This window comes from Somniosus microcephalus, unplaced genomic scaffold (assembly GCF_052327205.1).
Source record: "Somniosus microcephalus isolate GS21.2 unplaced genomic scaffold, FLI_Smic_1.0 unresolved_chr3, whole genome shotgun sequence".
Taxonomy (NCBI): domain Eukaryota; kingdom Metazoa; phylum Chordata; class Chondrichthyes; order Squaliformes; family Somniosidae; genus Somniosus; species Somniosus microcephalus.
In genome coordinates this window covers 59,175,458-59,200,245 of record NW_028225181.1, presented here as the reverse complement: position 1 = coordinate 59,200,245, position 24,788 = coordinate 59,175,458, and the positions used below count along the sequence as shown (strand labels likewise).

General features: G+C 50.5%; 1 long non-coding RNA gene across 1 annotated transcript in view; it reads left to right on the top strand.

The window, feature by feature from the left end:
• The first annotated feature begins 4,483 nt into the window (after positions 1-4,483).
• The window catches only part of LOC147091593 (uncharacterized), a 43,602-nt gene continuing 23,297 nt past the window's right edge, over positions 4,484-24,788 (top strand). The window contains exon 1 of the long non-coding RNA XR_015075150.1: positions 4,484-4,685. This is a non-coding gene — a long non-coding RNA (uncharacterized LOC147091593). The remainder of the gene's footprint in view (positions 4,686-24,788) is intronic.

Here is a 24,788-nt window from a genome sequence, read left to right as displayed (position 1 = left end):
ACAGTATACAGGAGCTGTAAAAAGTAGTTCTCCCCTTAAAGGTACATACACTACAACTACCATAAGTTCTTGCCGAATTTGTCTACAGTACTACACCCACTGAACACCCTACTGCAAACGGGTGTGCCATGGAAGTGGAATGACGAATGTAAACGAGCTTTCCAGAAGTGCAAAGAATTGATCACATCAAAAGAGGTGTTGGCTCATTCCAACCCAGCACTACCAATTTGGTTGGCGTGTGATGCATCACCCTATGGCATTGGAGCGGTGCTGTCGCACAAATTCCCGGACGGCTCGGAGAGGCCTGTAGCCTTTGCGTCTCGGTCACTAACCTCAGCTGAGCGTAACTCCACCCAGATTGACAGGGAGGCCCTCAGCCTAGTGTGGGGAGTGAAAAAGTTCAACCACTATCTGCACGGGCAGAAGTTCACCTTGCTGACAGACCACCAACCACTTGTCTCCATCTTTAATCCAAAGAAGGGCGTGCCGGTGATGACTGCGCAATGGCTACAAAGATGGTCGCTTTTTCTAGGGGCGAACCAATATGAAATCGAGTATAAGGGCACGAAACAGCATGGAAAAGCTGATGGGCTATCACGCCTGCCACTGCCTACTGCGGAGGAAGCACCAGCAGTGGACCCTGTCGAAATATTTCATTTGACTATAATTGAACGCTTGCCAGTAACTAACGCTGATATAGAGAAGGAGACCCGACACTGTCTCAGGTATATGACTTGACGATGAAGGGATGGCCAACACATTCTCATCCAGAAGAGAACAGCTGTCAGTATGCCAGGGGACCTTGATGTGTGGATCCCGAGTGGTAATTCCACCCAAGTTAAGGGAGAGAGTGCTCAATGAGCTTCACGAAGGCCATCTGGGAGGGGTGAAAATGAAAAGCCTTGCTAGGGCTTATGTGTGGTGGCCGGGGATCGATCAGCAAATCGAGGACCTGACAAAGAGCTGCTCAGGATGCCAGAAGGTCCAAAATGCACCACCACATGTCCCTCTAGACCCATGGGAGTGACCCTCCTCTCCATGGCAACGGGTGCATATTGATTTTGCTGGTCCATTCATGGACTCAATGTTTCTAATAGCCGTGGATGCGCACTCGAAATGGCCTGAGGTCATCAAAATGACCTCCACCACCACGGAGAAAACTATTGCAGTCCTGTAAGATTCAAAATTTTCAGTAATTTAATCACGCAAAAAAACAGGGTTAATAAGACAGTTTTATTGACCAAAAGAAGCTTGTACAGAAAAACCTGTGATAAAAAAAGGGCATACAAAATGGCCACCGGACCTCGTGATCAGTTTCTGGGACCATTTGATTTGTGTTACTGCAAGCCAGACAGGCTTGTGGATTGAGGACAGTAAGCCCGCGAAAGTCAGTATCGGGAAACCGAAACTCAGGGAACTGAGCATACATATTAATTGGATTCTAAGTACAGGACAGTTTCAGGTAACAGGATGGGGCCCATCAAGAAATGGGCGGACATTTGAATGAACACTTAAACCCATTTACTGTACAAAGGAAAAACCGTTTAACAGCCATCAAGGGCAATCTCCAGACCGATCAATATACGAACCGAGTTACGGTGACAAAGTAAAAGACATTATCGGCCAGGAAGGCCAGTTAAGCTATCACCGGCTCGCGTTGTAAGACAAAGCGCCCCTGCAGAGATTTCTGCCCGCCAAAAATATTACATAGACTGGACTATGATTTGGCGGGAGATAAGACTGTCCCAAAAAGGTATAACTGTGGATTGAAAAGTCCATCAGGGCGCTTCGCTTCAGATTCACGCTTCGGGAAGACGCTTCTTCTACCTCGGTAGCTTCGGAATTCGAGCAGGACGTTTCGGGATGGACTCTTCGGTTAAGGCAGCGTGGTCGGTGTTCGGCCAGGCAAGGCTCGGCCACGACGGGAAGACGACGAGGGTGACCCGGGTACTGTTGTCAGGAGATCATCGACGACCCAGGCCGAAGGAGAAGACACCCTCAGGAAAACCGACGACCCAGGCCGAAGGAGAAGACACCCTCAGGAAAACCGACGACCCAGGCCGAAGGAGAAGACACCCTCAGGAAAACCGACGATCCAGGCCGGAGATAGAAGGACACTCCGGGCCTAGCCCTCCAGGGCCTCAACATACCATTCGACCAGGAACTTTCCCTGTGCAGTTCTGCAACATCACATCGGTGATTGAGTCTTCCATGGGCATCCAGTTCTTAAAGTCACGTCGGTAACGGATTCAGCCATGACGAGCGCTCATCGAGACTGTATCTGCTGCTCCATCGCCTGAGAGAAAAACAAACTGCACCAGAAGCTTCCAAATCCACGTGACGACGGAAAGCTGTGCCAAAAGGCTGCGAACCCCCTTTTTGTGAATCTGAAAGTGGTGAGCATGATTCCGAGTTCCTCAAGTCGAAACTTAGTTTAGGTCTAGGGGAGGGGGTTAAGGGAAATCGTAATGTGTTTCCCCTTTTACAACGTGCTGTGTGTTCCCCATTTCCATAGAGTTAAGTTTATAGATATGTGCATGATTGTAGTTATTTTAATCTGTGCTTATGACATGTATTTTATAATGCTGCAAACTGATTTATAATAAAAGCCTCCATTTCGTGCTATTCAACCTGGTCTATTGAGTTTTTCTCTGCACTACAGTTCCCTGCACCTAAGTCCAAGGTCTAGAACCGTAGGGGAGAGTGGGTCGAACCACTCAAGGGTAATTATTGCACGAAGCCTGGTAGGAGACCAGAACGAGCAAGAGAAACCCCCTACAGTCCTACGGACCATATTTGCCAGGAACGGCTTGCCAGAGCAGATTTGCTCTGATAACGGACCACAGTTTGTGTCCGAAGAGTTTCGAAGATTCATGAAAAGGAATGGGGTAAGGCATTACACATCTGCCCCGTATCATCCAGCCACAAATGGATTGGCTGAGAGTTTCGTACAAACCTTTAAGAAAGCAGTAAGGGCCATGTGGGATGATGACATTCCACTGCAGCATAAGGTGGACAATTTCCTGTTAGCCTACAGAAATGCGTCACATGCAGTCACCAACCAGAGCCCAGCCATGATGTTCTTTAACCGAAGGTTGAGATCTCGTCTGGATTTGCTCAGACCAAATGTACGAAGCGATGTTGAGAATAAGCAATTCCAGCACATCAATGAGAAGCCGACAAGGAGCTTCATTGTAGGGCAACCAGTCTTGGCCCGTGAGTATCAAACAGAGAAGTGGCAACCAGGAACGATATGCACACGACAGGGCCCACTAATGTACACAGTGGACGTTGGGGAGAACATTGTGAGGCGCCACGTCGACCAGATCCTAGAGTCACAGGAACGAGTCAACCCCATGTCTCGCGTACCTGGGGATGAACCCGACGTACAGGTAGCATCTACTTCAGAAACAGTAGCAGCGGAAACTGATGAACTAACCGACGAAAGGGGGTCAGAATCGCCTCCGCACCAAGAACAAGAACCTCAGGAAAGGCGCTATCCAGAAAGGATCAGGAAGCCGCCCCAAAGACTGAATCTATAAATGGACTATTTCAGTTTAATGTGCATGTTAAAGTGTTAACTGTTATTTGAATGTTATGGGTACTGCTAATCTAAAAGGGGAGGAATTGTAGTGTATGTACCTTTAAGAGAGAACTACTTTTACAGCTCCTGTATACTGTAGTACCGGCAGTGACCACACCTGTATATAAGCCTTGAGCATGCCTCTGTACTGTCAGTCTTTAGACTACCCTCCTCCAGTAAACACCTGTTGATTGTTAAGTTACAGCCTCCGTCTAGTTATTGGAAAACATCATACTTTAAGAATCACGGATTCAACACCTAGATTCACCAGAATGATACTGGGGCTAAACCGGTTTAATTAGGAGGACTTGTTGATGAGTCCTCTCGGTAACCCCTGCGAGACACCACTAGTCACATCCTTACTCTCTGCCTCCTGACGCTCAGCCAACTTCCTAACCAGGTCAATAATTTCCCCTCAGTTCCGTGGGCTTCTACCTCAGTTAACAGTCTCTTATGTGGGACTTCAACCAAAAAATAACATCGACTGACATTCCCCTGTCCACTAACCTTAAAACAAGAGCCAGGCCTTTCAGGGGTGACATCAGGAAGCACTACTTCACACAAAGGGTGGTGGCAATCTGGAACTCTCCCCCCACTCCCCCAAAAAGGCTGTTGAGGCTGGGGAGTCAATTGGAGCTTTCATACCTGACCCCACCCACCCACCCACACACACAGAGAGCAGGAGAGGCCCAGGCTCGATCCTGGCCTGCACTGAACCAGCCGGCTCCGAACTAGGGGCAGTGCGAGGTGAAGATGCCTGTAACAAGGATGATTGTGCAAGGAGGGGGTTGAACTGGACAGTGTCAGACCCCCCCCGGCCGTGTCACAAGGAGGGGGTGACGGCGAGGTCACAATGCCCAAAGCTCAGTCCCCTCAGGCTGAAGGCCGAGCCAGTTGAGAGGCGCGCGGCATTTCCTCTCCCTCCCTGTCCAGCCCATGCTTGCTGCCACCAGCCCGCACCCTGGAGATGAGATGCTGGGCCAACAGGTCTGGCTCCTGATCAAATTGCTGGGCTTTCTCTCCCTCGCCATGCTTATGCTGTGGTTAGGAATTATTGAGATGAAAACCAACGCCGAGGTTCGGGCCAGACGTCAACCCACAGGTACTCCGGTCTCCCAGGACCCACGAGGCAGGGCGAGGGAGCTTTACTCTGTATCTAACGCGTGCTGTGCCTGCCCTGGGAGTGTTTGATGGGACAGTGTAGAGAGAGCTTTACTCTGTATCTAACCCGTGCTGTACCTGCCCTGGGACTGCTTGATGGGACAGTGTAGAGGGAGCTTTACTCTGTATCTAACCCGTGCTGTACCTGCCCTGGGAGTGTTTGATGGGGACAGTGTAGAGGGAGCTTTAATCTGTATCTAACCCGTGCTGTACCTGCCCTGGGAGTGTTTGATGGGACAGTGTAAAGGAAGCTTTACTCTGTATCTAACCCGTGCTGTACCTGCCCTGGGAGTGTTTGATGGGGACAGTGTAGAGGGAGCTTTAATCTGTATCTAACCCGTGCTGTACCTGCCCTGGGAGTGTTTGATGGGGACAGTGTAGTGGGAGCTTTACTGTGTATCTAACCCGTGCTGTACCTGCTCTGGGAGTGTTTGATGGGACAGTGTAGAGGGAGCTTTACTCTGTATCTAACCCGTGCTGTACCTGCCCTGGGAGTGTATGATGGGACAGCTTAGAGGGAGTTTTACTCTGTACCTAACCCGTGCTGTACCTTCCCTGGGAGTGTTTGATGGGACAGTGTAGTGGGTGTTATACCCTGTATCTAACCCGTGCTGTACCTGCCCTGGGAGGATTTGATGGGACAGTGTAGAGGGAGATTTACTTCGTATCTAACCCGTGCTGTACCTGCCCTGGGAGTGTTTGATGGGACAGTGTAGAGGGAGCTTTACTCTGTATCTAACCCAGTGCTGTACCTGCCCTGGGAGTGTTTGATGGGACAGTGTAGAGGGAGCTTTACTCTGTATCTAACCCGTGCGGTACCTGCCCTGGGACTGCTTGATGGGACAGTGTAGAGGGAGCTTTACTCTGTATCTAACCCGTGCTGTACCTGCCCTGGGAGTGTTTGATGGGGACAGTGTAGAGGGAGCTTTAATCTGTATCTAACCCGTGCTGTACCTGCCCTGGGAGTGTTTGATGGGACAGTGTAAAGGAAGCTTTACTCTGTATCTAACCCGTGCTGTACCTGCCCTGGGAGTGTTTGATGGGGACAGTGTAGAGGGAGCTTTAATCTGTATCTAACCCGTGCTGCACCTGCCCTGGGAGTGTTTGATGGGACAGTGTAAACGGAGCTTTACTCTGTATCGAACCCGTGCTGTACCTGCCCTGGGAGTGTTTGATGGGACAGTGTAGAGGGAGCTTTACTCTACATCTAACCCGTGCTGTACCTGTCCCGGGAGTGTTTGATGGGACAGTGTAGAAAGAGCTTTACTCTGTATCTAACCCGTGCTGTACCTGCCCTGGGAGTGTTGGATGGGACAGTGTAGAGGGAGCTTTACTCTGTATCTAACCCGTGCTGTACCTGCCCTGGGAGTGTTTGATGGGGACAGTGTAGTGGGAGCTTTACTGTGCATCTAACCCGTGCTGTACCTGCTCTGGGAGTGTTTGATGGGACAGTGTAGAGGGAGCTTTACTCTGTATCTAACCCGTGCTGTACCTGCCCTGGGAGTGTATGATGGGACAGTGTAGAGGGAGCTTTACTCTGTACCTAACCCGTGCTGTACCTTCCCTGGGAGTGTTTGATGGGACAGTGTAGTGGGTGTTATACCCTGTATCTAACCCGTGCTGTACCTGCCCTGGGAGGATTTGATGGGACAGTGTAGAGGGAGATTTACTCCGTATCTAACCCGTGCTGTATCTGCCCTGGGAGTGTTTGATGGGACAGTGTAGAGGGAGCTTTACTCTGTATCTAACCCGTGCTGTAGCTGCCCTGGGAGTGTTTGATGGGACAGTATAGAGGGAGCTTTACTCTGTATCTAACCCGTGCTGTACCTGCCCTGGGAGTGTTTGATGGGACAGTGTAGAGGGAGCTTTACTCTGTATCTAACCCATACTGTACCTGCCCCGGGATTATTTGATGGGACAGTGTAGAGGGAGCTTTACAATGTATCGAACCCGCGCTTTACCTCCCCTGGGAGTGTTTGATGGGACAGTATAGAGTTTGCTTTACTCTGTATCTAACCTTTGCTGTACCTGCCCTGGGAGTGTTTGATGGGACAGTGCAGAGGGAGCTTTACTCTGTATCTAACCCCGTGCTGTACCTGCCCTGGGAGTGTTTGATGGGACAGTGTAGAGGGAGCTTTACTCTGTATTTAACCCCGTGCTGTACCTGCCCTGGGAGTGTTTGATGGGACAGTGTAGGGGCAGCTTTACACTGTATCTAACGGATGCTGCACCTGCCCTGGGAGTGTTTGATGGGACAGTGTAGAGGGAGCTTTACTCTGTATCTAACCCCGTGCTGTACCTGCCCTGGGAGTGTTTGATGGGACAGTGTAGAGGGAGCATTACTCTGTATCTAACCCGTGCTGTACCTGCCCTGGGAGTGTTTGATGGGATAGTGTAGAGGGAGCTTTACTCTGTATCTAACCCGTGCTGTACCTGCCCTGGGAGTATTTGATGGGACAGTGTAGAGGGAGCTTCACTCTGTATCTAACCCGTGCTGTACCTGCCCTGGGAGTGTTTGATGGGACAGTGTAGAGGGAGCTTTACTCTGTATCTAACTCCTGCTGTACCTGCCCTGGGAGTGTTTGATGGGACAGTGTAGAGGGAGCTTTACTCTGTATCTAACCTGTGCTGTACCTGCCCTGGGAGTGTTTGATGGGACAGTGTAGAGGGAGCATTACTCTGTATCTAACCCGTGCTGTACCTGCCCTGGGAGTGTTTGATGGGACAGTGTAGAGGGAGCTTTACTCTGTATCTAACCCGTGCTGTACCTGCCCTGGGAGTGTTTGATGGGACAGTGTAGAGGGAGCTTTACTCTGTATACAATCCATGCTGTACCTGCCCCGGGAATGTTTGATGGGACAGTGTAGAGGGAGCTTTACTCTGTAACTAACTCGTGCTGTACCTGCCCTGGGAGTGTTTGATGGGACAGTGTAGAGGGAGCTTTACTCTGTATCTAACCCGTACTGTACCTGCCCTGGGAGTGTTTGATGGGCCAGTGTAGAGGGAGCTTTACTCTGCATCTAACCCATGCTGTACCTGCCCCGGGATTGTTTAATGGGACAGTGCAGAGGGAGCTTTACACTCTATCTAATCCGCGCTGTACCTGCCCTGGGAGTGTTTGATGGGACAGTGTAGAGGGAGCTTTACTCTGCATCTAACCCGTGCTGTACCTGCCCTGGGAGTGTTTGATGGGACAGTGTAGAGGTTGCTTTACTCTGTATCTTACCAGTGTTGTACCTGCCCTGGGAGTGTTTGATGGGACAGTGTAGAGGGAGCTTTACTCTCTATCTAACCATGTGCTGTACCTGCCCTGGGTGTGTTTGATGGGAAAGTGCAGGGGGAGCTTTACTCTGTACCTAACCTGTGCTGTACCTGCCCTGGGAGTGTTTGATGGGACAGTGTAGAGGGAGCATAACCCTGCATCTAACCCGTGCTGTACCTGCCCTGGGAGTGTTTGTTGGTACGGTATAGAGGTTGCTTTACTCTGTATCGAACCCGTGCTGTACCTGCCCTGGGAGTGTTTGATGGGGCAGTGTAGAGGGAGCATTACTCTGCATCTAACCCGTGCTGTACTTCCACTGGGAGTGTTTGATGGGACAGTGCAGAGGGAGCTTTACTCTGTATCTAACCCGTGCTGTACCTGCCCTGGGAGTGTTTGATGGGACAGTCTAGAGGGAGCTTTACTCTGTATCTTTCCCATGATGTACCTGCTTGTGAGTGTTTGATGGGACACGAGAGGTAGCTTTACTCTGTATCTAACCCGTGCTGTACCTGCCCTGTGAGTGTTTGAGGGGACAGTGTAGAGAGAGCTTTATTCTGTATCTAACCCATGCTGTACCTGCCCTGGGAGTGTTTGATGGGACAGTGTAGAGGGAGCTTTACTCTGTATCTAACCCTGTGCTGTACCTGCCCTGGGAGTGTTTGATGGGACAGTGTAGAGGGAGCTTTACTCTGTATCTAACCCTGTGCTGTACCTGCCCTGGGACTGTTTGATGGGACAGTGTAGAGGGAGCTTTACTCTGTATCTAACCCCGTGCTGTACCTGCCCTGGAAGTGTTTGATGGGACAGTGTAGAGACAGCTTTATTCTGTGTCTAACCCATGCTGTACCTGCCCTGGGAGTGTTTGATGGGACAGTGTAGAGGGAGCTTTACTCTGTATCTAACCCGTGCTGTACCTGCCCTGGGAGTGTTTGATGGGATAGTGTAGAGGAAGCTTTACTCTGCATCTAACCCTTGCTGTACCTGCCCTGGGAGTGTTTGATGGGACAGTGTAGAGGGAGCTTTACTCTGTATCTAACCCGTGCTGTACCTGCCCTGGGAGTGTTTGATGGGACAGTGTAGAGGGAGCTTTACTCTGTATCTAACCCATGCTGTACCTGCCCTGGGAGTGTTTGATGGGGACAGTGTAGAGGGAGATTTACTCTGTATCTAACCCGTGCTGTACCTGCCCTGGGAGTGTTTGATGGGACAGTGTAGAGGGAGCTTTACTCTGTATCTAACCTGTGCTGAACCTGCCCTGGGAGTGTTTGATGGGACAGTGTAGAGGGAGCTTTACTCTGCATCTAACCCGTGCTGGAGCTGCCCTGGGAGTGTTTGATGGGACAGTGTAGAGCAGCTTTACTCTGTATCTAACCCCGTGCTGTACCTGCTCTGGGAGTGTTTGAAGGGACAGTACAGAGTTTGCTTTACTCTGTATCTAACCTGTGCTGTACCTGCCCTGAGAGTGTTTGATGGGACAGTGTAGAGGGAGTTTTACTCTGTATCTAACCCCGTGCTGTACCTGCCCTGGGAGTGTTTGATGGGACAGTGTAGGGGGAGCTTTACTCTGTATCTAACCCGTGCTGTACCTGCCCAGGGAGTGTTTGATGGGACAGTGTAGATGGAGCATTACTCTGTATCTAACCCGTGCTGTACCTGCCCTGGGAGTGTTTGATGGGGACAGTGTAGTGGGAGCTTTACTCTGTACCCAACCCATGCTGTACCTGCTCTGGGAGTGTTTGATGGGATAGTGTAGAGGGAGCTTTACTCTGTATCTTACCCGTGCTTTACCTGCCCTGGGAGTGTTTGATGGGTCAGTGTAGAGGGAGATTTACTCTGTATCTAACCCGTGCTGTACCTGCCCTGGGAGTGTTTGATGGGACAGTGTAGAGGGAGCTTTACTCTGTATCTAACCCGTGCTGTACCTGCCCTGGGAGTGTTTGATGGGACAGTGCAGAGGGAGATTTACTCTGTATCTAACCCGTGCTGTACCTGCCCTGGGAGTGTTTGAAGGGACAGTATAGTGGGAGCTTTACTCTGTATCTAACCCGTGCTGTACCTGCCCTGGGAGTTTTTGATGAGACAGTGTAGAGGGTGCTTTATTTGTATCTAACACGTGCTGTACTTGCCCTGGGAGTGTTTGATGGGACAGTGTAGAGGGAGCTTTACTCTGTATCTAACCCCGTGCTGTACCTGCCCTGGGAGTGTTTGATGGGACAGTGCAGAGGGAGCTTTACTCTGTATCTAACCCCGTGCTGTACCTGCCCTGGGATTGCTTGATGGGACAGTGTAGAGGGAGCTATACTCTGTATCAAACCCGTGCTGTACCTGCCCTGCGAGTGTTTAATGGGGACAGTGTAGAGTTGGCTTAACTCTGTATCTAACCCGTGCTGTACCTGCTCTGGGAGTGTTTGATGGGACAGTGTAGAGGGAGCTTTACTCTGTATCTAACCCGTGCTGTACCTGCCCTGGGAGTGTTTGATGGGACAGTGTAGAGGGAGCTTTACTCTGTATCTAACCTGTGCTGAACCTGCCCTGGGAGTGTTTGATGGGACAGTGTAGAGGGAGCTTTACTCTGCATCTAACCCGTGCTGGAGCTGCCCTGGGAGTGTTTGATGGGACAGTGTAGAGCAGCTTTACTCTGTATCTAACCCCGTGCTGTACCTGCTCTGGGAGTGTTTGAAGGGACAGTACAGAGTTTGCTTTACTCTGTATCTAACCTGTGCTGTACCTGCCCTGAGAGTGTTTGATGGGACAGTGTAGAGGGAGTTTTACTCTGTATCTAACCCCGTGCTGTACCTGCCCTGGGAGTGTTTGATGGGACAGTGTAGGGGGAGCTTTACTCTGTATCTAACCCGTGCTGTACCTGCCCAGGGAGTGTTTGATGGGACAGTGTAGATGGAGCATTACTCTGTATCTAACCCGTGCTGTACCTGCCCTGGGAGTGTTTGATGGGGACAGTGTAGTGGGAGCTTTACTCTGTACCCAACCCATGCTGTACCTGCTCTGGGAGTGTTTGATGGGATAGTGTAGAGGGAGCTTTACTCTGTATCTTACCCGTGCTTTACCTGCCCTGGGAGTGTTTGATGGGTCAGTGTAGAGGGAGATTTACTCTGTATCTAACCCGTGCTGTACCTGCCCTGGGAGTGTTTGATGGGACAGTGTAGAGGGAGCTTTACTCTGTATCTAACCCGTGCTGTACCTGCCCTGGGAGTGTTTGATGGGACAGTGCAGAGGGAGATTTACTCTGTATCTAACCCGTGCTGTACCTGCCCTGGGAGTGTTTGAAGGGACAGTATAGTGGGAGCTTTACTCTGTATCTAACCCGTGCTGTACCTGCCCTGGGAGTTTTTGATGAGACAGTGTAGAGGGTGCTTTATTTGTATCTAACACGTGCTGTACTTGCCCTGGGAGTGTTTGATGGGACAGTGTAGAGGGAGCTTTACTCTGTATCTAACCCCGTGCTGTACCTGCCCTGGGAGTGTTTGATGGGACAGTGCAGAGGGAGCTTTACTCTGTATCTAACCCCGTGCTGTACCTGCCCTGGGATTGTTTGATGGGACAGTGTAGAGGGAGCTATACTCTGTATCAAACCCGTGCTGTACCTGCCCTGCGAGTGTTTAATGGGGACAGTGTAGAGTTGGCTTAACTCTGTATCTAACCCGTGCTGTACCTGCTCTGGGAGTGTTTGATGGGACAGTGTAGAGGGAGCTTTACTCTGTATCTAACCCGTGCTGTACCTGCCCTGGGAGGATTTGATGGGAAAATGTAGAGGGAGATTTACTTCGTATCTAACCTGTGCTGTACCTGCCCTGGGAGTGTTTGATGGGACAGTGTAGAGGGAGCTTTCCTCTGTATCTAACCACGTGCTGTACCTGCCCTGGGAGTGTTTGATGGGAAAGTGTAGGGGGAGCTTTACTCTGTATCTAACACGTGCTGTACCTGCCCTGGGAGTGTTTGATGGGACAGTGTAGAGGGAGCTTTACTCTGTATCTAACCTGTGCTGAACCTGCCCTGGGAGTGTTTGATGGGACAGTGTAGAGGGAGCTTTACTCTGCATCTAACCCGTGCTGGAGCTGCCCTGGGAGTGTTTGATGGGACAGTGTAGAGCAGCTTTACTCTGTATCTAACCCCGTGCTGTACCTGCTCTGGGAGTGTTTGAAGGGACAGTACAGAGTTTGCTTTACTCTGTATCTAACCTGTGCTGTACCTGCCCTGAGAGTGTTTGATGGGACAGTGTAGAGGGAGTTTTACTCTGTATCTAACCCCGTGCTGTACCTGCCCTGGGAGTGTTTGATGGGACAGTGTAGGGGGAGCTTTACTCTGTATCTAACCCGTGCTGTACCTGCCCAGGGAGTGTTTGATGGGACAGTGTAGATGGAGCATTACTCTGTATCTAACCCGTGCTGTACCTGCCCTGGGAGTGTTTGATGGGGACAGTGTAGTGGGAGCTTTACTCTGTACCCAACCCATGCTGTACCTGCTCTGGGAGTGTTTGATGGGATAGTGTAGAGGGAGCTTTACTCTGTATCTTACCCGTGCTTTACCTGCCCTGGGAGTGTTTGATGGGTCAGTGTAGAGGGAGATTTACTCTGTATCTAACCCGTGCTGTACCTGCCCTGGGAGTGTTTGATGGGACAGTGTAGAGGGAGCTTTACTCTGTATCTAACCCGTGCTGTACCTGCCCTGGGAGTGTTTGATGGGACAGTGCAGAGGGAGATTTACTCTGTATCTAACCCGTGCTGTACCTGCCCTGGGAGTGTTTGAAGGGACAGTATAGTGGGAGCTTTACTCTGTATCTAACCCGTGCTGTACCTGCCCTGGGAGTTTTTGATGAGACAGTGTAGAGGGTGCTTTATTTGTATCTAACACGTGCTGTACTTGCCCTGGGAGTGTTTGATGGGACAGTGTAGAGGGAGCTTTACTCTGTATCTAACCCCGTGCTGTACCTGCCCTGGGAGTGTTTGATGGGACAGTGCAGAGGGAGCTTTACTCTGTATCTAACCCCGTGCTGTACCTGCCCTGGGATTGTTTGATGGGACAGTGTAGAGGGAGCTATACTCTGTATCAAACCCGTGCTGTACCTGCCCTGCGAGTGTTTAATGGGGACAGTGTAGAGTTGGCTTAACTCTGTATCTAACCCGTGCTGTACCTGCTCTGGGAGTGTTTGATGGGACAGTGTAGAGGGAGCTTTACTCTGTATCTAACCCGTGCTGTACCTGCCCTGGGAGGATTTGATGGGAAAATGTAGAGGGAGATTTACTTCGTATCTAACCTGTGCTGTACCTGCCCTGGGAGTGTTTGATGGGACAGTGTAGAGGGAGCTTTCCTCTGTATCTAACCACGTGCTGTACCTGCCCTGGGAGTGTTTGATGGGAAAGTGTAGGGGGAGCTTTACTCTGTATCTAACACGTGCTGTACCTGCCCTGGGAGTGTTTGATGGGACAGTGTAGAGGGAGCTTTACTCTGTATCTAACTCCGTGCTGTACCTGCCCTGGGAGTGTTTGATGGTACGTTATAGAGGTTGCTTTACTCTGTATCTAACCTGTGCTGTACCTGCCCTGGGAGTGTTTGATGGGACAGTGTACAGGGAGCTTTTCTCTGTACCTAACCCCGTGCTGCACCTGCCCTGGGAGTGTTTGATGGAACAGTGTATGGGGGGCTTTACTCTGTATCTAACCCGTGCTGTACCTGCCCTGGGAGCGTTTGATGGGACAGTGTAGAGGGAGCTTTACTCAGTATCTAACCCGTGCTGTACCTGCCCTGGGAGTGTTTGATGGGACAGTGTAGAGGGAGCATTACTCTGTATCTAACCCGTGATGTACTTGCACTGGGAGTGTTTGATGGGACAGTGTAGAGGGAGCATTACTCTGTATCTATCCCGTGCTGTACCTGCCCTGGGAGTGTTTGATGGGACAGTGTAGAGGGAGCTTTACTCTGTAACTAACCCGTGCTGTACCTGCCCTGGGAGGATTTGATGGGATAGTGTAGAGGGAGATTTACTCTGTATCTAACCCGTGCTGTACCTGCCCTGGGAGTGTTTGAAGGGACAGTATAGTGGGAGCTTTACTCTGTATCTAACCCGTGCTGTACCTGCCCTGGGAGTTTTTGATGAGACAGTGTAGAGGGTGCTTTATTTGTATCTAACACGTGCTGTACTTGCCCTGGGAGTGTTTGATGGGACAGTGTAGAGGGAGCTTTACTCTGTATCTAACCCCGTGCTGTACCTGCCCTGGGAGTGTTTGATGGGACAGTGCAGAGGGAGCTTTACTCTGTATCTAACCCCGTGCTGTACCTGCCCTGGGATTGCTTGATGGGACAGTGTAGAGGGAGCTATACTCTGTATCAAACCCGTGCTGTACCTGCCCTGCGAGTGTTTAATGGGGACAGTGTAGAGTTGGCTTAACTCTGTATCTAACCCGTGCTGTACCTGCTCTGGGAGTGTTTGATGGGACAGTGTAGAGGGAGCTTTACTCTGTATCTAACCCGTGCTGTACCTGCCCTGGGAGTGTTTGATGGGACAGTGTAGAGGGAGCTTTACTCTGTATCTAACCTGTGCTGAACCTGCCCTGGGAGTGTTTGATGGGACAGTGTAGAGGGAGCTTTACTCTGCATCTAACCCGTGCTGGAGCTGCCCTGGGAGTGTTTGATGGGACAGTGTAGAGCAGCTTTACTCTGTATCTAACCCCGTGCTGTACCTGCTCTGGGAGTGTTTGAAGGGACAGTACAGAGTTTGCTTTACTCTGTATCTAACCTGTGCTGTACCTGCCCTGAGAGTGTTTGATGGGACAGTGTAGAGGGAGTTTTACTCTGTATCTAACCCCGTGCTGTACCTGCCCTGGGAGTGTTTGATGGGACAGTGTAGGGGGAGCTTTACTCTGTATCTAACCCGTGCTGTACCTGCCCAGGGAGTGTTTGATGGGACAGTGTAGATGGAGCATTACTCTGTATCTAACCCGTGCTGTACCTGCCCTGGGAGTGTTTGATGGGGACAGTGTAGTGGGAGCTTTACTCTGTACCCAACCCATGCTGTACCTGCTCTGGGAGTGTTTGATGGGATAGTGTAGAGGGAGCTTTACTCTGTATCTTACCCGTGCTTTACCTGCCCTGGGAGTGTTTGATGGGTCAGTGTAGAGGGAGATTTACTCTGTATCTAACCCGTGCTGTACCTGCCCTGGGAGTGTTTGATGGGACAGTGTAGAGGGAGCTTTACTCTGTATCTAACCCGTGCTGTACCTGCCCTGGGAGTGTTTGATGGGACAGTGCAGAGGGAGATTTACTCTGTATCTAACCCGTGCTGTACCTGCCCTGGGAGTGTTTGAAGGGACAGTATAGTGGGAGCTTTACTCTGTATCTAACCCGTGCTGTACCTGCCCTGGGAGTTTTTGATGAGACAGTGTAGAGGGTGCTTTATTTGTATCTAACACGTGCTGTACTTGCCCTGGGAGTGTTTGATGGGACAGTGTAGAGGGAGCTTTACTCTGTATCTAACCCCGTGCTGTACCTGCCCTGGGAGTGTTTGATGGGACAGTGCAGAGGGAGCTTTACTCTGTATCTAACCCCGTGCTGTACCTGCCCTGGGATTGTTTGATGGGACAGTGTAGAGGGAGCTATACTCTGTATCAAACCCGTGCTGTACCTGCCCTGCGAGTGTTTAATGGGGACAGTGTAGAGTTGGCTTAACTCTGTATCTAACCCGTGCTGTACCTGCTCTGGGAGTGTTTGATGGGACAGTGTAGAGGGAGCTTTACTCTGTATCTAACCCGTGCTGTACCTGCCCTGGGAGGATTTGATGGGAAAATGTAGAGGGAGATTTACTTCGTATCTAACCTGTGCTGTACCTGCCCTGGGAGTGTTTGATGGGACAGTGTAGAGGGAGCTTTCCTCTGTATCTAACCACGTGCTGTACCTGCCCTGGGAGTGTTTGATGGGAAAGTGTAGGGGGAGCTTTACTCTGTATCTAACACGTGCTGTACCTGCCCTGGGAGTGTTTGATGGGACAGTGTAGAGGGAGCTTTACTCTGTATCTAACTCCGTGCTGTACCTGCCCTGGGAGTGTTTGATGGTACGTTATAGAGGTTGCTTTACTCTGTATCTAACCTGTGCTGTACCTGCCCTGGGAGTGTTTGATGGGACAGTGTACAGGGAGCTTTTCTCTGTACCTAACCCCGTGCTGCACCTGCCCTGGGAGTGTTTGATGGAACAGTGTATGGGGGGCTTTACTCTGTATCTAACCCGTGCTGTACCTGCCCTGGGAGCGTTTGATGGGACAGTGTAGAGGGAGCTTTACTCAGTATCTAACCCGTGCTGTACCTGCCCTGGGAGTGTTTGATGGGACAGTGTAGAGGGAGCATTACTCTGTATCTAACCCGTGATGTACTTGCACTGGGAGTGTTTGATGGGACAGTGTAGAGGGAGCATTACTCTGTATCTATCCCGTGCTGTACCTGCCCTGGGAGTGTTTGATGGGACAGTGTAGAGGGAGCTTTACTCTGTAACTAACCCGTGCTGTACCTGCCCTGGGAGGATTTGATGGGATAGTGTAGAGGGAGATTTACTCCGTATCTAACACGTGCTGTACCTGCCCTGGGAGTGTTTGATGGGACAGTGTAAAGGTAGCTTTACTCTGTATCTAACCCGTGCTGTAGCTGCCCTGGGAGTGTTTGATGGGACAGTATAGAGGGAGCTTTACTCTGTATCTAACCCGTGCTGTAACTGCCCTGGGAGTGTTTGATGGGAAAGTGTCGGGGGAGCTTTACTCTGTATCTAACCTGTGCTGTACCTGCCCTGGGAGTGTTCGATGGGACAGTGTAGGGGGAGCTTTACTCTGTATCTAACCCGTGCTGTACCTGCCCTGGGAGTGTTTGATGGGACAGTGCAGAGGGAGCCTTACTCTGTATCTAACCCGTGCTGTACCTGCCCTGGGAGTGTTTGATGGGACAGTGCAGAGGGAGCTTTACTCTGTATCTAACCCGTGCTGTACCTGCCCTGGGAGTGTTTGATGGGACAGTGTAGAGGGAGCATTACCCTGCATCTAACCCGTGCTGTACCTGCCCTGGGAGAGTTTGATGGTACGGTATAGAGGATGCTTTGCTCTGTATCTAACCTGTGCTGTACCTGCCCTGGGCGTGTTTGATGGGACAGTGTACAGAGATCTTTACTCTGTACCTAACCCCGTGCTGTACCTGCCCTGGGAGTGTTTGATGGGACAGTGTAGAGGGAGCTTTACTCTGTATCTAACCCGTGCTGTGCCTGCCCTGGGAGGATTTGATGGGACAGTGTAGAGGGAGCTTTACTCTGTATCTAACCCGTGCTGTACCTGCCCTGGGAGTGTTTGATGGGACAGTGTAGAGGGAGATTTACTCCGTATCTAACACGTGCTGTACATGCCCTGGGAGTGTTTGATGGGACAGTGTAGAGGGAGCTTTACTCTGTATCTAACCCGTGCTGTAGCTGCCCTGGGAGTGTTTGATGGGACAGTATAGAGGGAGCTTTACTCTGTATCTAACCCGTGCTGTACCTGCCCTGGGAGTGTTTGATGGGACAGTGTCGAGGGAGCTTTACTCTGTATCTAAACCGTGCTGTACCTACCCGGGGAGTGTTTGATGGGACAGTGTAGAGGGAGATTTACCCTGTATCTAACCCATGCTGTACCTGCCCCAGGAATGTTTGATGGGACAGTGTAGAGGGAGCTTCACTCTGTATCTAAAGCGTGCTGTACCTGCCGTGGGAGTGTTTGATGTGACAGTGTAGAGGGAGCTTTACTCTGTATCTAACCCATGCTGTACCTGCCCCGGGATTGTTTGATGGGACAGTGTAGAGGGAGCTTTACACTGTATCTAACCCGCGCTTTACCTGCCCTGGGAGTGTTTGATGGGACAGTATCGAGTATGCTTTACTCTGTATCTAACCTTTGCTGTACCTGCCCTGGGAGTGTTTGATGGGACAGTGTAGAGGGAGCTTTACTCTGTATCTAACCCCGTGCTGTACCTGCCCTGGGAGTGTTTGATGGGACAGTGTAGGGGGAGCTTTACTCTGTATCTAACGCGTGCTGTACCTGCCCTGGGAGTGTTTGATGGGACAGTGTAGAGGGAGCTTTACTCTGTATCTAACCCGTGCTGTACCTGCCCTGGGAGTGTTTGATGGGACAGTGTAGAGGGAGCTTTACATAGATACATAGATACATAGAAGATAGGAGCAGGAGTAGGCCATTCGGCCCTTCGTGCCTGCTCCGCCATTCGATGAGATCATGGCTGATCCTTTAATTCAGTATCCCGTCCCCGCCTTCTCTCCGTAACCCTTAACCCCTTTTGCCCGTAGAAATATATCTAATTCCCTCTTAAATATATTTAATGAGCTGGCGTACACTGCCCTCTGTGGCAATGAGTTCCACAGGTTCACCACTCTCTGAGTGAAGAAATTCCCCCTCATCTCTGTCCTAAATGGTTTAGCCCTTATCCTTAAATTATGTCCTCTAGTTCTGTTCTCACCCGCCAAGGGAAACATTCCTTCTGCATCCAGTCTGTCTAGACCTGTCAGAATTTTATACACTTCTATGAGGTCCCCTCTCAATCTTCTAAACTCCAGTGTGTACATCCCTAAACTACATAGTCTCTCCTCATAGGTCATTCCCGCCATTCCTGGTATCAGCCTGGTGAATCGCCGCTGCACCCCCTCCATGGCAAGAACATCCTTCCTCAGATGAGGCGACCAAAACTGTACACAGTACTCGAGGTGTGGTCTCACCAGTGCCCTGTACAGCTGCAGCAAGGTATCCCTGTTCCTGTATTCTAACCCTTTTGCTATGAAGGCCAGCATACCGTTTGCCTTCTTGACCGCCTGTTGCACCTGCATGCTCGCCTTCAGTGACTGGTGTACAAGAACACCCAGGTCTCTCTGTACTTCCCCCTCTCCCAATCTATTGCCATTTAAATAATAATTTGCCCTCCCGTTCCTGCACCCAAGGTGGATAACTTCGCACTTGTCCACATTATAGTGCATCTGCCATTTATCCGCCCAATCGCCCAGTCTGTCCAAATCGCTCTGGAGCTTCCTGGTCTCTTCCTCTGAGCCCACCCCCCCTCCTAGTTTAGTGTCGTCTGCAAATTTGGAAATGCTGCATCCGACTCCCTGATCCAGGTCATTAATGTAAATTGTGAACAGCTGGGGGCCCAGGACAGATCCCTGTGGTACCCCACTTGTTACTGCCTGCCATTCAGAAAATGAGCCGTTTATTCCAACTCTCTGTTTTCTATCTGACAGCCAGTTCCCTATCCACGCCAAAACTTTCCCCTTTATCCCATGAGCCTCAATTTTCCATGCTAATCTTTTATGTGGGACCTTATCGAAGGCCTTTTGGAAGTCCAGGTACACCACATCTACTGGCTCTCCCCCATCTATTCTACCAGTTACTCCCTCAAAAAATTCCAATAGATTAGTCAAGCACGATTTACCCTTTGTAAATCCATGTTGACTCTGTCCTATCCTGTCCCCATTTGTTAAGTGCTCCGCTATTTCATCCTTAATGATGGACTCCAGCATTTTGCCCACAACTGATGTAAGGCTTACAGGTCTGTAATTACCTGCTTTTTCCCTACCCCCCTTTTTGAATAGTGGGGTAACGTTAGCTACCCTCCAATCCATCGGCACTGTTCCCGAGTCTAATGAATTCTGAAAAATCATCCTTAGTGCATCCGCTATCTCTAGGGCCACCTCCTTCAGTACCCTAGGATGCATGTTATCAGGCCCTGGGGATTTGTCCACCTTCAATCCCTTTAGCTTCCTTAACACCATATCCTTAGAGATATTGATTTGCGTCAGTTCCTCCTTTGCCAATGTCCCTATTTTTCCCGATATCCCAGGGAGGTTTTTTGTGTCTTCCTTCGTAAAGACTGACCCAAAGTATGCATTTAGTTGATCTGCCATTTCCTTATTTCCCATTATATATTCCCCCGTATCTGACTGCAATGGACCAACTTTGGTTTTCACCAGTCTTTTCCTTTACTCTGTATCTAACCCGTGCTGTACCTGCCCTGGGAGTGTTTGATGGGACAGTGTAGAGGGAGCTTTACTCTGTATCTAACCCATGCTGTACCTGCCCCGGGAATGTTTGATGGGACAGTGTAGAGGGAGCTTTACTCTGTATCCAACCCATGCTGTACCTGCCCCGGGAATGTTTGATGGGACAGTGTAGAGGGAGCTTTACTCTGTATCTAACCCGTACTGTACCTGCCCTGGGAGTGTTTGATGGGCCAGTGTAGAGGTTGCTTTACTCTGTATCTTACCTGTGCTGTACCTGCCCTGGGAGTGTTTGATGGGACAGTATAGAGGTTGCTTTACTCTGTATCTAACCCGTGCTGTACCTGCCCTGGGAGTGTTTGATGGGACAGTGTAGAGGGAGCTTTACTCTGTATCTAACCCGTGCAGTACCTGCTCTGCGAGTGTTTGATGGGGGCAGTGTAGAGGGAGCTTTACTCTGTATCAAACCCCGTGCTGTACCTGCCCTGGGAGTGTTTGATAGGGACAGTGTAGAGGGAGCTTTACTCTGTATCTAACCCCGTGCTGTACCTGCCCTGGGAGTGTTTGATGGGACAGTGTAGAGGGAGCTTTACTCTGTATCTAACCCGTGCTGTTCCTGCCCTGGGAGTGTTTGATGGGAGAGTGTAGAGGGAGCTTTACTCTGTATCTATCCCATGATGTACCTGCTTGTGAGTGTTTGATGGGACACGAGAGGGAGCTTTACTCTGTATCTAACCTGTGCTGTACCTGCCCTGTGAGTGTTTGAGGGGACAGTGCAGAGAGAGCTTTATTCTGTATCTAATCCATGCTGTACCTGCCCTGGGAGTGTTTGAGGGGATAGTGTAGAGGGAGCTTTACTCGATCTAACCCGTGCTGTACCTGCCCTGGGAGTGTTTGATGGGACAGTGTAGAGGAAGCTTTACTCTGTATCTAACCCCGTGCTGTCCCTGCCCTGGAAGTGTTTGATGGGACAGTGTAGAGGGAGCTTTACTCTGTATCTAACCCCGTGCTGTACCTGCCATGGGAGTGTTTGATGGGGACAGTGTAGAGGGAGCTTTACTCTGTATCTAACCCCGTGCTGTACTTGCCCTGGGAGTGTTTGATGGGGACAGTGTAGAGGGAGCTTTACTCTGTATCTAACCCCGTGCTGTACCTGCCCTGGGAGTGTTTGATGGGGACAGTGTAGAGGGTGCTTTACTCTGTATCTAACCCCGTGCTATACCTGCCCTGGGAGTGTTTGATGGGACAGTGTAGAGTGAGCTTTACTCTGTATCTAACCCGTGCTGTTCCTGCCCTGGGAGTGTTTGATGGGACAGTGTAGAGGTAGCTTTACTCTGTATCTAACCTGTGCTGCACCTGCCCTGGGAGTGTTTGATGGGACAGTGTAGAGGGAGATTTACTCTGTATCTAACCCGTGCTGTACCTGCCCTGGGAGTGTTTGATGGGATAGTGTAGAGGAAGCTTTACTCTGTATCTAACCCGTGCTGTGCCTACCCTGGGAGTGTTTGATGGGACAGTGTAGAGGGAGCTTTACTCTGCATCTAACCTGTGCTGAACCTGCCCTGGGAGTGTTTGATGGGATAGTGTAGCGGAAGCTTTACTCTGAATCTAACCCGTGCTGTACCTGCCCTGGGAGTGTTTGATGGGACAGTGTAGAGGGAGCTTTACTCTGTATCTAACCCGTGCTGTACCTGCCCTGGGAGTGTTTGATGGGACAGTGTAGGGGGAGCTTTACTCTGTATCTTACCTGTGCTGGAGCTGCCCTGGGAGTGTTTGATGGGACAGTGTAGAGGGAGCTTTACTCTGTATCTAACCCCGTGCTGTACCTGCCCTGGGAGTGTTTGAAGCGACAGTATAGAGTTTGCTTTACTCTGTATCTAACCTGTGCTGTACCTGAAATGAGAGTGTTTGATGGGACAGTGTAGAGGGAGCTTTACAATGTATCGAACCCACGCTTTACCTCCCCTGGGAGTGTTTGATGGGACAGTATAGAGTTTGCTTTACTCTGTATCTAACCTTTGCTGTACCTGCCCTGGGAGTGTTTGATGGGACAGTGTAGAGGGAGCTTTACTCTGTATCTAACCCCGTGCTGTACCTGCCCTGGGAGTGTTTGATGGGACAGTGTAGAGGGAGCTTTACTCTGTATCTAACCCCGTGCTGTACCTGCCCTGGGAGTGTTTGATGGGACAGTGTAGGGGCAGCTTTACTCTGTATCTAACGGATGCTGCACCTGCCCTGGGAGTGTTTGATGGGACAGTGTAGAGGGAGCTTTACTCTGTATCTAACCCCGTGCTGTACCTGCCCTGGGAGTGTTTGATGGGACAGTGTAGAGGGAGCATTACTCTGTATCTAACCCGTGCTGTACCTGCCCTGGGAGTGTTTGATGGGATAGTGTAGAGGGAGCTTTACTCTGTATCTAACCCGTGCTGTACCTGCCCTGGGAGTGTTTGATGGGACAGTGTAGAGGGAGCTTTACTCTGTATCTAACCCGTGCTGTACCTGCCCTGGGAGTGTTTGATGGGACAGTGTAGAGGGAGCTTTACTCTGTATCTAACCCCTGCTGTACCTGCCCTGGGAGTGTTTGATGGGACAGTGTAGAGGGAGCTTTACTCTGTATCTAACCTGTGCTGTACCTGCCCTGGGAGTGTTTGATGGGACAGTGTAGAGGGAGCATTACTCTGTATCTAACCCGTGCTGTACCTGCCCTGGGAGTGTTTGATGGGACAGTGTAGAGGGAGCTTTACTCTGTATCTAACCCCTGCTGTACCTGCCCTGGGAGTGTTTGATGGGACAGTGTAGAGGGAGCTTTACTCTGTATACAATCCATGCTGTACCTGCCCCGGGAATGTTTGATGGGACAGTGTAGAGGGAGCTTTACTCTGTAACTAACTCGTGCTGTACCTGCCCTGGGAGTGTTTGATGGGACAGTGTAGAGGGAGCTTTACTCTGTATCTAACCCGTACTGTACCTGCCCTGGGAGTGTTTGATGGGCCAGTGTAGAGGGAGCTTTACTCTGCATCTAACCCATGCTGTACCTGCCCCGGGATTGTTTAATGGGACAGTGCAGAGGGAGCTTTACACTCTATCTAATCCGCGCTGTACCTGCCCTGGGAGTGTTTGATGGGACAGTGTAGAGGGAGCTTTACTCTGTATCTAACCCGTGCTGTACCTGCCCTGGGAGTGTTTGATGGGACAGTGTAGAGGTTGCTTTACTCTGTATCTTACCAGTGTTGTACCTGCCCTGGGAGTGTTTGATGGGACAGTGTAGAGGGAGCTTTACTCTCTATCTAACCATGTGCTGTACCTGCCCTGGGTGTGTTTGATGGGAAAGTGCAGGGGGAGCTTTACTCTGTACCTAACCTGTGCTGTACCTGCCCTGGGAGTGTTTGATGGGACAGTGTAGAGGGAGCATAACCCTGCATCTAACCCGTGCTGTACCTGCCCTGGGAGTGTTTGTTGGTACGGTATAGAGGTTGCTTTACTCTGTATCGAACCCGTGCTGTACCTGCCCTGGGAGTGTTTGATGGGGCAGTGTAGAGGGAGCATTACTCTGCATCTAACCCGTGCTGTACTTCCACTGGGAGTGTTTGATGGGACAGTGCAGAGGGAGCTTTACTCTGTATCTAACCCGTGCTGTACCTGCCCTGGGAGTGTTTGATGGGACAGTCTAGAGGGAGCTTTACTCTGTATCTATCCCATGATGTACCTGCTTGTGAGTGTTTGATGGGACACGAGAGGTAGCTTTACTCTGTATCTAACCCGTGCTGTACCTGCCCTGTGAGTGTTTGAGGGGACAGTGTAGAGAGAGCTTTATTCTGTATCTAACCCATGCTGTACCTGCCCTGGGAGTGTTTGATGGGACAGTGTAGAGGGAGCTTTACTCTGTATCTAACCCTGTGCTGTACCTGCCCTGGGAGTGTTTGATGGGACAGTGTAGAGGGAGCTTTACTCTGTATCTAACCCTGTGCTGTACCTGCCCTGGGACTGTTTGATGGGACAGTGTAGAGGGAGCTTTACTCTGTATCTAACCCGTGCTGTACCTGCCCTGGGAGTGTTTGATGGGATAGTGTAGAGGAAGCTTTACTCTGCATCTAACCCTTGCTGTACCTGCCCTGGGAGTGTTTGATGGGACAGTGTAGAGGGAGCTTTACTCTGTATCTAACCCGTGCTGTACCTGCCCTGGGAGTGTTTGATGGGACAGTGTAGAGGGAGCTTTACTCTGTATCTAACCCATGCTGTACCTGCCCTGGGAGTGTTTGATGGGGACAGTGTAGAGGGAGATTTACTCTGTATCTAACCCGTGCTGTACCTGCCCTGGGAGTGTTTGATGGGACAGTGTAGAGGGAGCTTTACTCTGTATCTAACCTGTGCTGAACCTGCCCTGGGAGTGTTTGATGGGACAGTGTAGAGGGAGCTTTACTCTGCATCTAACCCGTGCTGGAGCTGCCCTGGGAGTGTTTGATGGGACAGTGTAGAGCAGCTTTACTCTGTATCTAACCCCGTGCTGTACCTGCTCTGGGAGTGTTTGAAGGGACAGTACAGAGTTTGCTTTACTCTGTATCTAACCTGTGCTTTACCTGCCCTGAGAGTGTTTGATGGGACAGTGTAGAGGGAGTTTTACTCTGTATCTAACCCCGTGCTGTACCTGCCCTGGGAGTGTTTGATGGGACAGTGTAGGGGGAGTTTTACTCTGTATCTAACCCGTGCTGTACCTGCCCAGGGAGTGTTTGATGGGACAGTGTAGATGGAGCATTACTCTGTATCTAA